The 13,546-nt window shown below is 44.7% G+C and overlaps 1 pseudogene across 1 annotated transcript; it reads right to left on the reverse strand.

Moving 5' to 3' along the window:
• Positions 1-1,285: 1,285 nt before the first annotated feature.
• LOC116532234 lies at positions 1,286-3,118 on the reverse strand (annotated as a pseudogene). The gene has a single exon (XR_004260793.1). The product of XR_004260793.1 is annotated as a mitochondrial carrier homolog 1 pseudogene (transcript).
• Positions 3,119-13,546: the final 10,428 nt, after the last annotated feature.

The raw sequence follows: 13,546 nt of genomic DNA on the forward strand, positions 1-13,546 counted from the left end.
CACACAACCCAAAACTGTACTCCTGGGCATTTATCTCTGACAACTAAAAACTTGTCCACGCAAAACCTCTACATGATTATTCATGGAATTATTTGTAATACTGAAAATCTGGAAGCAATCAAAAAGTCCCATAATAGGTGAATGGTTAAACATTGTGGTACACACACACAATGAAACACTACTCAGCAATAAAAAGGAACAGATTATTGATACATGCAACAACTTGGATAGGTCTCAAGGACATTAAGCTAATGACAAAAAGCCAGTCTTAACAAGTCACAGAGTGTATGATTTCCTTTATATAACATTCTCCGAATGACTAAATGATAGAGATGGAAAAGGAATTAGTGATTGCCAGGGGTTGGGAATTGGTGGGGGTGAAGCAGGTATGAGTATGAATATAAATAGGGAGATCTTTGGGGATGATGGAATAGTTCTGTATCTTCATAGCTATGGTGGCTGTATGGATTTAAGCATGATAAAACAGCATGGAACTACCACACACACATTGTACCAATAGCAATTTCCTGGTTATGATATTGTATTATAGTTACATAAGACGTAGCCATTGGGGGAAACTGGGTGGAGGGCATACAGTGTCTTTCTACTATTTCTCCAAATTCCTGTGAATTTATAATTATTTCAAAGTAAAAAAAAAAAATTAAACAATTGAATTAGCTAAAAACATTAGGCCAAATCCCTTATTTCACAAACAAGTTTGCTGTGATGCCAAAAGGGCAGATGACTGGCCCAATGTTACACTATTAGGGCAGCACTTAGACTTTGCAGCCTTTGTTACTGTCCTAAGATGTAGCCTTCTTCTTTGGAGCTCTCAAAACTCAACAACTTTCACCAGTGTACTTTCCAGCATCAACTTGCCCATACTTCCACCATATTCCCTTATACCAAAATTATTTTAGCTCTTCTTGCTGGTCAGATTTCCTTGAGAGTTCCACTTTCCTGCTGGATTTCCCACTTCTAGATAGCTCAACATTTTTTTAGTAGCAATACACTTAAATATATATTACTAGGATATATCTTTTCTTTCTTTTCTTCTTTCTTTCTTTCTCTTTCTTTCTTTCTTTCTTTCTTTCTTTCTTTCTTTCTTTCTTTCTTTCTTTCTTCTTTCTTTCTTTCCTTCCTTCCTCTTTCTTTCTCTCTTTCTTTCTTTTTCTTTCTTTCTTTCTTTCTCTTCCTTCCTTTCTTCCTTTCTTCTTTCTCTTTCTTCTTTCTTTCTCTTTTTTTCTTTCCTTTCTTTCTTTCTCTTTCTCTTTCTTTTTTTTTTCCCACCACCAATACATTTATTTGTGGGAGATGGGGTCAAATCCTACTATGAACTTTAAAACTGGATAGGACTAGAGACACTGATCTGCCCAACCTCTGGGTATTCACAACTGCACAGGTAAACAGATCGTGTGCACGAGGTATCACCATTCAACAGATGAGCATTAGATGAGGAGGACACATTCTGAGTAGTCACATGATTTCCCATTCAGAGGCAGGTGCTGCCCTCATATCATTAGTGTTGAGAAAAATGCAGGCAGAGCCTGGCATTCGCCTCCTAGCATAGGCCTAGACACGATGGTGGCCATATGCCAGGGGATCCACCCTATTTACAAAGCAGCAGAATGATGCTCCCAGCTGAGCTGCAGAATGGGCGCTGGGCTGACTGGAAGGGTAGACGGGGTGGGGTCTGACCCCATTAGCCTTTCCCCATCCAACCTGGGCCCCCACAAGCCATTCTCTGGCCCTCTGCATAAGACAGACTCAGCAAATCTGGGAGGTGTGGGGAGTCTGCCAACTCCCCACCTCACCCCACCTTCCCCAGGTCTGGCAGGTGACCCAATGCACTGGGTGCAGCCCTGCCCCCGTCCAACCCCACATCTGGACAGGCACATGGCAAATATGGAAACTGAAGCCCGCCTGGGATGGAGCATATCTGGTTGTTGCTGGGTTGGAGTCATCTTGCAGGTGTCCTAAGATGGTCAGGCCTCACCCACCGTGACCAGGTTGAGACCATGTTTTTTAGATGATTCAGGTTACTCCAGGGCAAAGCATGATCCTGATGACACCTGGCAGAAAAGCAGGCTGGAGTCTCGGAAGAGCTGGCCCTGTACACTCAGGTACTTCCAGCAGTGAATCCAGGATTTGAACACCGGGGAGTAAGGTGGGAGCCCAGCCCGCAGCCTGCAGCCTGCAGTTGTTCACAGCCACGAGGTTGCCAACTGGCAGGAAGGGGTAGGTCAGCATGCTCACTGTGATCCCCATCACGAACTTGGTATAGCTCCGGATAGCCAGGGCCTGGCTGAAGCTGTCATCCACCAGGTAGGCATTGATGAAGTGGGCCAGCAGGTTACAGCCCCACAAGAAAACCACATCACCCAGGAGGTGAGGGATTAATCCAACAAAGAATCCCAGCAGCCCTTCCTCTTTGAAAATCTTCCCAATGGAGGTCAGCACACCACTGTACTTGGCCTCCCGTCCCACAAACTAGACCATGCAGAGCATTGAGATGACATGCAGGGGGTGAGCCAACATGTGGGACACGCACTGCATCATCATCTCATAGGAGGTCTCCTTCACAACTTTCTTCAGGGAAGTTTTCATGTTATGCTTGTTGGAAACCTGCCCGATCTCATCTGGAGGGAAAACCTTCATGCTACCCTGGGTCACAGTGGAGAGGGCGTTAGGCATCAGCTGGGGGCTCAGGCCTCAGCACAGCCCTATCTTACCATCCACTTGCACAATGTACTTGGCGTAGGTGAAGAGCTTGGCAGACAGAGGGCCTTCCTCCCCAGCACATTGGTCTCAAGGGTTGGGGGCATTGGCTCATGACCCACCTGGATGAGCAGCTTCACGTAGAGCAGCCGATGGCTAAGCGCCGTCACGCCCACCCCCAGTGCCACGAAAAGAGCCTCAGTGGTCGGGGCGTTGTCCCCAGACCCTAGGCCCCCGGATCCGCCGTCCATCCTGCGGGCCGAGGGCTGAGCCGCAGACCGAGGGTGGCGCAGATGTGCGCGCTGCGCGGTGCGCTGGTGGTGGATAGCGAGCTCGGGCCTTGAGCCCCGCCGCCGCCCCGCCGCGAGCGAGCTCCGGCTCCAGCTCCAGTTCCCGCCATCCCCCCTCCATCTCTTTCTTTCCTGTCTCACTCTGATAGCGCAACTGTTTTTTTTAGTAGCCATACACTTAAATATATATTACTAGGGTAGATTTTCTTTTCTTTACTTTTTTTAGATTTCCTGGCAACTCTAAGATTTTCTTTCTTTTTCTCTCTCTTTCCTTCCTCCCTCCCTTTCTTCCTTCCTCGTTCTTCCTCCTTCCTTCCCTCCCTCCCTCTTTCTCTTTTCTTTTTTTCCCTCCCTCCCTCCCTCCCTCCCTCCCTCCCTCCCTCCCTCCCTTCCTTCCTTCCTTCCTTCCTTCCTTCCTTCCTTCCTTCCTTCCTTCCTTCCTTTCCTTCCTTCTCTCACTCTCACTGTCACCCAGACTCATGGCAAGCTAATTTTTGTATTTTTGTAGAGATGGGGTTCCACCACTTTAACCAGGCTGATCTTGAACTCCTGACCTCAGGTGATCGCCCTACCTCGACCTCCCAAAGTGCTGGGATTACAGGCATGAGCCACTGTGCATGGCCCTAGGGTGGATCTTCTAACCTGCCTCCTAACTTATTTTATTTTTTGAGATGGAGTCTCACTCTGTCCCCTAGGCTGGAATACAATGGCCCAATCTCTGCTCACTACAACCCCCACCTCCCAGGTTCAAGTGATTCTTCTGCCTCAGCCTCCTGCTTAGCTGGGATTACAGGCACCTGCAACCATGCCTGGCTAATTTTTATATTTTTAGTAGACATGGGGTTTCACCATCTCTACTGGTCTCGAACTCCTGACCTCAAGTGATCTGCCCCCTGGGTCTCCCAAAGTGTTAGGATTACAGGTATGAGCCACCATGCTGGGCCTCCAGTCCCTAACTCAGTTCTGTCTCAGTCATGTTCAAGATATCATAGAAGCTTCTTGCCTATTTCATGATCTCTGTTGAGAAATGGCCCACTCATTAGCTAGGCCTAGCAGTTCAAATCCACTGCTGAACACTACATAGTACCACCTATTGAGATAGGTGGAAGATACTCCATGTATCTAAAGTGCCTGCAGAATATTCTGGTTGAGATATTTAACAAACAACTAGGAAAAATTAAAGCTCCAGAGAGCAATGACGTCTAAAGATATAGATTTATGAGTCATGGGTGTAAACCATGGGGAAATTTCTTCTGTAATCAAAAGACAAACAATTTTACTTAAAGGAGCAATACTATGGGGTTGGTAAAGTTGAACAGTGTTGGAGAAGAATAAAGGCTCAAATAGTGCTTTTTTTCTCAGCTATGATCTCTGATGGGTAAAGTCTTGAAACATCCCACGCATGTTGAGGAAAAGTTAGCAGGGCTGTATGTGGTGGATGAGGTAATATGAGGAGGCATTCCCTCCTTTGGATGAATTGCCTCAGTGTTTGTTTGTTTTTTTTTTTTTTTTTGCAGGGTATCTCTGACCTAGGAGTAGCTTCACTCATTTTAGAAGAACAAAGGAAAATCTCAGTTTAACTCAGACCTTGACATGCTGATTAAAAATGGAAGGTTCCTAGAAACAGTGTCTGAAAGGTTGGTAGTCTGGGCATGGTGGCTCATGCCTTCAATCCCAACACTTTGGAAGGCTGAGGCAGGAGGACTGCTTGTGACCAAGACTTAAGAGACCAGCCGGGACAACATAGTGAGCCCTTGTCTCTACTAAAATTAAATAAATAAAAAATAGTCAGGCATGGTGGTGTATGCCTGAAGTCCCAGCTACTTGGGAAGCAGAAGGATTGCTTGAGCCCAAGAGGTCAAGTCTGCAGTGAGCTATGATCTCATCATTGCACTCCAGCCTGAGCAACAGAGCAGGACACTACCTCAATAAAAAATTTTCTAAAGGTTCATAAAGGATACCTGGAGGCTGCTGTTCCTAGTAAAGAGGGCCTCCAAATTATAGGCCCTACAGGAGAAATTATAGGTAAGATTCCAAGAGTCCCTGATTTCTGACAAGAGCTTTCCATGGACCTAAAATCTATACTTTTCACATTTTTTTCCTCTCTCAATTTTTTCTAGCTGTATCCAAGCATTCTTTTTTTGGTGTCACTCAGCATATATGGAACCTTTGTTGAGACACATACACATTTTAAAAGAACCATTTTAAGATTTTTTTTGTGTGTGTGCCAATTATCCTATTTCACCAGCACGTTTTTTTTTTTTTTGTTTGGTTTTATGCCTGATACATCTAATTATTTGTCTATCTAGTTCCTGTTGTAGCCTCTAAATAGCAGCTAGATGTTGAGCAAAAAAGGTTGCCATAGCAACAAATGTTCAACCATTGATTTGTTGCTTCGCAGACAATTAGGTGTAATTCTAGTATACTTACCTAGTAAAGCAAGGACCTGTTACATGGGCTTTTTTGTTTACTTCCTACTGTCTCACAATGGACAAGTATTATTCTAGAGCAACTATGTCTGTCTCCTTGCCTGTCTTCTTCACATAAACCTGGTAGAATTTCTTGGGTATCCAAAGACCATTGGTTAGATATATTCATCTTTTCTTTTTTTTTCTTAAGAGACAGGGTCTTGCTCTGTTGCCTAGGCTGGAGTATAGTGGTGTGATCATAGCTCACTACAGCCTCAAACTTCTGGGCTCAAGTGATCCTCCACCTCAGCTTCCCAGGTAGCTGGATTACAGATATGTGCCACTGAGGAAAGAGACCCAAGCATCTAAGATCACCTACTCTTGACTTCCACACTGTATTTCAATAGAAGTAAAGGCTGGTCGACTGGCGCCTCCTTAATCGCCTTTCTATAGATAGCAGGAATGGTATGGGGGAATTTTTCCAGAAGGCATTTTTACTTAAACAAGATCAAAACCCTACCCCACGCCTACTCCATGGACCAAGACCCTTTCTCATGTAATTTGTAAAACTGTAAACCCAAGACCCTTTATGTATAATTTCTAAGGCTGTAAACACAAGACCTTTTCACATGTAGTATCTAGAGTTGTAAGCCCATATAAAGGCAGAGCTTCTCTTTGTTAGAAGAGCTTGGCTGTTAGACAACTAAGTCGCCTTGCGCCCAGCCAAATAAATCACCCCTTCCTTCCTGGTTTGGTGTCCGAAAGGTCTGTTTCTCATGGCCGTTCCTGCTTCACCATCACACTCAGCTATTTATTTCTTTGTAAAGACGAGGTCTTTCTATGATACCCAGGCTATTCTTGAACTCCTAGCCTCAAGTGATCCTTCCTCCTTGGCCTCCCAAAGCACTGACATTACAGGTGTGAGCCACTGTGTCCAGCTTGTTTTCATCTTTATTGAAGCTGGTGTCCCAGTTCACACACTCAGTCTTTGAAAAATGTCTGAAAATCAGATGTACAGACCTCACAGCCACTGGAGGTTGTCCCAGCCACCTCCTCCCATGCTGGGTAGTACTGATTTTCTACCTTACTACTTATAGTTCAATAAAATGTCTCTAACATGAAAGTGTTAGGAAATTTACATATGTGATCTCTAAGCGTCCCAACAAAGTAGGCATCATTACTCCCACCTTGCAGAATTGGTAAGTGGGAGAATCAGAGAAAGTGTGTTATCTAAAACCGTTATTGCCTCTTAAGCAAAGTTCCTGGGGCCATGTGTCCTTATCCAGACACATTCGAATAATTCAGTTGGATTTCCAGGTGAATAGATTTTTTGAAGGAGCAAAGATAGAGGGACGTTTGAGGGGGGTGGGCAGGGAAGCCCCCAGGAGTTAACTTTCATAGGTTAGTGTCCTACATAAAACTAAGGTCCATATCATAGCAACTCAGGAGGCCAGATTAAAACCAGTAGCTCTTTTCACACCAATTGAACTAGGGCCTCTTTGTTGCTTAGCCTGAGAAGACACCTCTGCAGATGAGTGAGGCTCCATGGGCACTCACCTGCAGCCCTAAAAATCCCTAGACTTAGGCCAGGTGTAGTGGCTCACGCCTGTAATCCCAGCACTTTGGGAGGCCAAGGCAGGCAGATCACCTGAGGTCAGGAGTTCGAGACCAGCCTGACCAACATGGAGAAATCCCATCTCTTAAAAAAAAAAAAAAAAATCCCTAGACTTTGCTGGGATCCAGAGGGAATGTGGCTATGAAATCACCATCAGATCCACCCCAACAATTAGTAGTGGCATGAAAGAGATAAGGCAAGGCCGTAAGATGGACCTATTTATCTAGACTAGAGAAGCAATGTATACTATCCTAACAAGCAGAAAAGGAGCTAATTTCCATGTAGCTTGACCTATGCCGTAGTCAGTAATTGTCTTTCCTTTAGCTCCCACAGCTTTCCCAGAACTTGTGCACCTATGTTTGAAGTCCAGAACTAAGAACCTAATCACCAAGATTGGGACCCCATATCCTCACAATAACTGGAAATAGCTAATCCAATCTCACATTGTTCTCTCAGGATGATTTGCAATGTAGACCTGCCTGAATCTAGGCATCTGGAATGGGTGATTGGACATATTAGCTGTTCCAAAATATATGTTAAATTTACTTGTTGAATTTAGGTTACCCATCAGTAAAATCACTAACAAGTAAATAAATCACCAAGAGGCATCTAATGAAAAGGATTTGTATAATCAACTCTTTAAAAAATTAAGAAGTCAGCTGTCCCTTTTCTTCATTATGTGGGCAACCCTTACCCCTACAGTTATTAGCAAAGAAATAAAACAACAATGCTGGACCAGTTATCAGGGAGAAACTTGTTTTGTGTCATTTGTGATATTGGGTCCTATCTGAGAATCTTCTCAGTGATGGCGGAAAAAGGTCATACAGGTCGACCACGGTGGCTCATGCCTGTAATCCTAGCACTTTGGGATGCCAAGGTGGAAGGACTACTTGAGCCCAGGTGTTTGAGAGCAGCCTGGGCAAAAGGGCAAGACCCTGTCTTATATAAAAAACATCATTCAAACCAGATTAGACTAAAATAACACAAAGAGCCACATCACGGTTTATATGAATCTCACAAACTGAGTTTCTTAGGAAAGGAAGAAAACCTGGAAAGAGAAGTCACAAGCCTACAGCAAGGCAGAGCCATCTCCAGGGTACTGTGTGCCCAGCTTCCCTGCACTTCCACTCGGGGAAAGAAAGGATAGATATGGGAAAGTCTTCTGCTGTGGTGTCATGCACTAGCTCTAGAGTCAGATTTATCTTCTAGCCCTCATTTTGCTGCTTAGTAGTAATTAGTAAGAGCACTTCACTCCTACAATTAAGACTCTCCAACAGCTTCTCATCTCAGAATAAAATTCCATCTCCCTTTCTTGGACTATATAACCCTTTTGAACTGGCCCCTGCCTTATCTTGTACTGGTTCCCCACTTCAATACTGCCACCTTTCTTCCTTCCAAATAATGAGCTGAGCTCATTCCCTGGGGTTGGAAGGTTCTGCCTTGATCTGTTTATTCAGGTCTCGGCTTGTGATCACCTCCTCAGGTCTTCTCCAACCACCCTATCCCATCTCAATCACAATCACATCACCCCATTTTCTTTTCTCCCCAGCATTAAAGCATTATCTGAATTTGTATTTACAAAAATATTATCTGCGTCTCCCTATTAGAACGTAACCTTCATGATGGCAGGGGTTTTGGTCTTGTTGACCACAGTACCCCTTGTACTTAGAACAGTGCTTGAGACATAGATTCCAAGCATTTTTTTTTTTTTTTTTTTTGGTAAAGACAGGATCTCACTGTATTGCATAGGCTGGTCTTGAACTCCTGGCCTCAAGCAATCCTCCCACTTCACCCTCCCCTTCCCCAGAATGTTGGGATTACAGGCCTGAGCCACTGGGCCCAGCTAAAATATTTTCTTGAATGATCAATACTGGCAGTGGGACACGAAGCATGTCACTTAACCTCTGATTCTGTTATAAAATGCAAATATCCAACTGCCCCCAAATTGTTATGAATAGAACATAAGAGGACAAATGTAAAAAAGCCTGGAAGCTAATAAATAGTCAACACATTTTGGTATATGACCTACTCATCAATCTGTAACCATCTCTCTACCTCCCTTGCCTTTCAAGGCCATGCTGGCAGTTCATGTTAACCTTTCAGTGGGAACAAAGAGTCTGTAGTAGGGTGGTAGTGACTGGAGAGGGTGGGTGGTATAAATTGCAGCATACTTTCCTGTGTGTCTCATGGTACCTCTTTGGAACAGTTATGGGTAGATATTTGAATCATCCACAAAGATGTCAGAGTCAGGAACCTAGCCCACTCTTTTCTATGCTTTGGTTTATAAACTGGCATTTTTGAACAAGTATGAACCAATACCTTATACATTAAATGCTGGGCAGTTAACCCATAAGATATTCAAAATCAAATATACTGGCCGGGTGTGGTGGCTCATGCCTGTAATCCCAGCACTTTGGGAGGCTGAAGCATGTGGATCACCTGATGTCAGGAGTTTCAGACAAGCCTGAAATCCCATCTCTACTAAAAATACAAAAATTAGCTGGGTGTGGTGGTGTGGGCCTGTAATCCCAGTGACTTGGGAGGCTGAGACAGGAGAATCACTTTAACCCAAGAGGTGGAGGCTGCAGTGAGCCAAAGATTGCACCACTGCACTCCAGCCTAGACGGCAGAGCGAGACTCTCTCAAAAAACATAAACAAACCAAAATCAAAATAACAATAATACTACTGAAGGGAATACCTTGGGGTGGGATGGAAGGAAAGAACAAAATGACCTCTGCAGCTTTTTTTGACTGGTGGGTGGTTTTGACCTGTCTTTAAAAGACAGAGGGCCAGGTGCTGTGGCTCATTCCTATAATTCCAACACTTTGGGAGGCTGAGGCCGGCAGATCACCTAAGGTCAGGAGTTCAAGACAAGCCTGGCCAACATGGCGAAACCCTGTCTCTACTAAAAATACAAAAATTAGCCAGATGTGGTGGTGGGCACTTGTAATTCCAGCTACTTGGGAGGCCAAGGCAGGAGAATCACTTGAACCTGGGAGGCAGAGTTTGCAGTGAGCCGATTATGCCACTGCACTCCAGCCTGGGCAACAAGAGTGAAACTCCATCTCAAACAAACACAAAAAGATGTAGAGGATGGGTGAAGATGGCAGACTAGGAACAGCTCAGGATTGCAGCTCTCAGTGAAAGTGCAGAGGGTGAGTGGATGCTGCATTTCCAGATGGATTTTTATTGCCCATAGACCAGGAGATTCCCAGGCAGAGGAGCCCCATGGGTTGCCAGCATGAGTGTTTTGGCTGGCACGGCTGTTTCGGCCGGCGCGGCTGTTTCGGCCCACACGGCTGCTTTGTCCGCACCCTGGCGCAATGGTTCTCCGTACAAAAGACACTGGTTCGGGTGCCCTCTTAGCTGGCGATTGGAGCCCTGAGACGGCAGAGTTGCCCATTCATCTGAAATAGCGAGCCAGGCCAGGAGATTCCTAGGCAAAAAAACCGCCAGGAATCTCAGCGCTGCTGTTTCAGCTGGCTCAGTGAGTCGTGGCACAGGAGATCCCGGCACCTTTTCAACAGGCGACTGGAACACTGGGAGAGAGTCGACTGTTCAACAACAACAAAAAAAAACAGTCAGGGAGCCAGGTGATCAGGCTCAGCTGGTCCCACCGCCCCCCCCCCACACAAACACAAAAACGGTAATTGAAAACGCCCTGGGTTGAGAGTTTCACAGCAAGCACAGCTGAACCTGGGATGGTCCGGCTCTGTGGTGGAGGGGTGTCCGCCATTACTGAGACAATCCACCACTACGGAGGCAGTCTGACCATTGCTGAGGCAGCCCGCTGTTGCTGAGGCAACCCGCCATTGCCAAGGCAACCTGCCACTACAGAGAGAGTCTGCCATAACAGAGGCGGGCTACCATTGCCAAGGCAGTTCTAACTACACCCATAAACAGGACTGCAGGGAAGATCACATGGCAGCTGGGCGGAGCCCACAGCAGCTCAGCAAAGCCTCTGCAGGCAGACAGTGACTAGGCTGCCTCCTCGCTGGGCAGGGCAGCCCTGAAAGAAAAAAAAAAAAGGCAGCAGCACAACGGAAACTCATAAATAAAGCCCTAACTCCCTGGGACAGACCACCTGGGGGAAAAAAGAAAAAACAAACAAACAAAAAAGGGAGTTTATGAGTTCTGCTGCAGCAGACCTAAACATACCTGCCCAGCAACTCTGAATGAACAACGGAGCTCAGAGCTCAGGACTTGAGCTCCAATAAAGCACAGACTGTCTCCTCAAGCAGCTCCCTGACCCCTGTATATCCAAAGAGTCACCTCATAAAGGAGAGATCAGACTGACATTTGGTGGGCATCCTTCTGGGACAAAGATAGCAGAAGAGGAAACTGGTAGCAACCCTTACTGTTCTGCAGCTGCTGCAGGTGATTCCCAAGAAAGCAGGGCCTGGAGTGGACCTCAGCAGTCCTACAGCAGAGGGGCCAGACTGTTAGAAGGAAAGCTAAGAAAAAGAAGTAACTTCAGCATCCACAAGCTGGACGTTTACTCAGAGACCCAATCTGAAAGTCAGTAGCTTCAAAGACAACAGGTGGATAAACCCACAAAGATGGGAAGAAACCAGCGCAAAAAGGATGAAAACACCCGAAACCAGAACACCTCTCCTCCTAAAAGGGATCACAACTCCTCACCAGCAAGGGAACAAGGCTGGATGGAGAAGGAGTGTGATGAAATGACAGAATCAGACTTCAGAAGGTGGGTAATAAGAAACTACAGTGAGCTAAAAGAACATGTTCTAACCCAATGCAAAGAAACTAAGAACCTTGAAAAAAGATTTGACGAAATGCTAACGAGAATGGACAACAGAGAGAGGACTATAAATGAATTGATGGAGCTGAAAAACACAACACGAGAACTTCGCAAAGCATGCACAAGTTTCAACAGCCAAATTGACCAAGCAGAAGAAAGGATATCAGAGGTCGAAGATCAACTCAATGAAATAAAACGAGAAGGCAAGAATAGAGAAAAACGGGTAAAAGGAATGAACAAAGGCTCCAAGAAATGTGGGACTATGTGAAAAGACCTAATCTACGTTTGATAGATGTACCTGAATGTGATGAAGAGAGTGAATCCAAGCTGGAAAATACTCTTCAGGATATTATCCAGGAACACTTCCCCAACCTAGCACAGCAGGCCAATATTCAAGTCCAGGAAATACAGAGAACATCACAAAGATATTCCTCAAGAAGAGCAACCCCAAGGCACATAATCGTCAGATTCACCAGGGTTGAAATGAAGGAGAAAATGCTAAGGGAAGCCAGAAAGGTCAGGTTACCCATAAAGGGAAGCCCATCAGACTCACAGCAGATCTCTCAGCAGAAACCCTACAAGCCAGAAGAGAGTGGGGGCCAATATTCAACATCCTTAAAGAAAAGAACTTTCAACCCAGAATCTCCTATCCAGCCAAACTAAGCTTCATAAGTGAAGGAAAAATAAAATCCTTTGTGAACAAGCAAGTACTCAGAGATTTCATCACCACCAGACCTGCTTTAGAAGAGCTCTTGAAAGAGGCTCTACACATATAAAGGAACAACTAGTACCAGCTGCTCCAAAAACATACCAAATGGTAAAAAGCATCAACACAATCAAGAATCTGCATCAACTAACGAACAAAACAGCAAGCTAGCATCAAAATGGCAGTATCAAATTCACACATAACAATATTATCCCTAAATTTAAATGGACTAAATGCCCCAATCAAAAGACACAGACTGGCAAATTGGATAAAAAGCCAAAACCCATCACTGTGCTGTATCCAGGAAACCCATCTCACATGCAAGGATACACAAAGGCTCAAAATAAAGGGATGGAGGAAGATTTACCAAGCAAATGGAGAGCTAAAAAAAGCAGGAGTTGCAATACTCATCTCTGATAAAATAGACTTTAAATGAACAAAGATCAAAAGAGACAAAGAAGGACATTACATATGGTACAAGGATCAATGGAACAAGAAGAGCTAACGATCCTAAATATATACACACCCAATACAGGAACACCCAGATACATAAGGCAAGTTCTTAATGACTTACAAAGAGACTTAGACTCCCACACAATTATAGTGGGAGACTTTAACACTCCATTGTCAATATTAGACAGATCAACCAGACAGAAAATTAACAAGGATATCCAGGACCTGAACTCAGACCTAGAACAAGCAAACCTAATAGACATTTACAGAACTCTCCACACCAAATTCACAGAATATACATTCTTCTCAGCACCACATCACACCTACTCTAAAATTGACCACATAATTGGGAGTAAATCACTCCTCAACAAATGCAAAAGAATGGAAATCATAACAAACAGTCTCTCAGACCACAGCGCAATCAAGTTAGAACTCAGAATTCAAAAACTAACTCAGAACCCCACAGCTTCATGGAAACCGAACAACTTGCTCTTGAATGTTGGCTGGATAAACAATGAAATGAAGACAGAAATAAAGATTTCTTCAAAACCAATGAGAACGAAGACACAACATACCAGAATCTCTGGGACACATTT

The sequence above is a fragment of the Sapajus apella genome, unplaced genomic scaffold (assembly GCF_009761245.1).
Source record: "Sapajus apella isolate SASKATOON/1434 unplaced genomic scaffold, GSC_monkey_1.0 scaffold75, whole genome shotgun sequence".
In the NCBI taxonomy this organism is placed as follows: domain Eukaryota; kingdom Metazoa; phylum Chordata; class Mammalia; order Primates; family Cebidae; genus Sapajus; species Sapajus apella.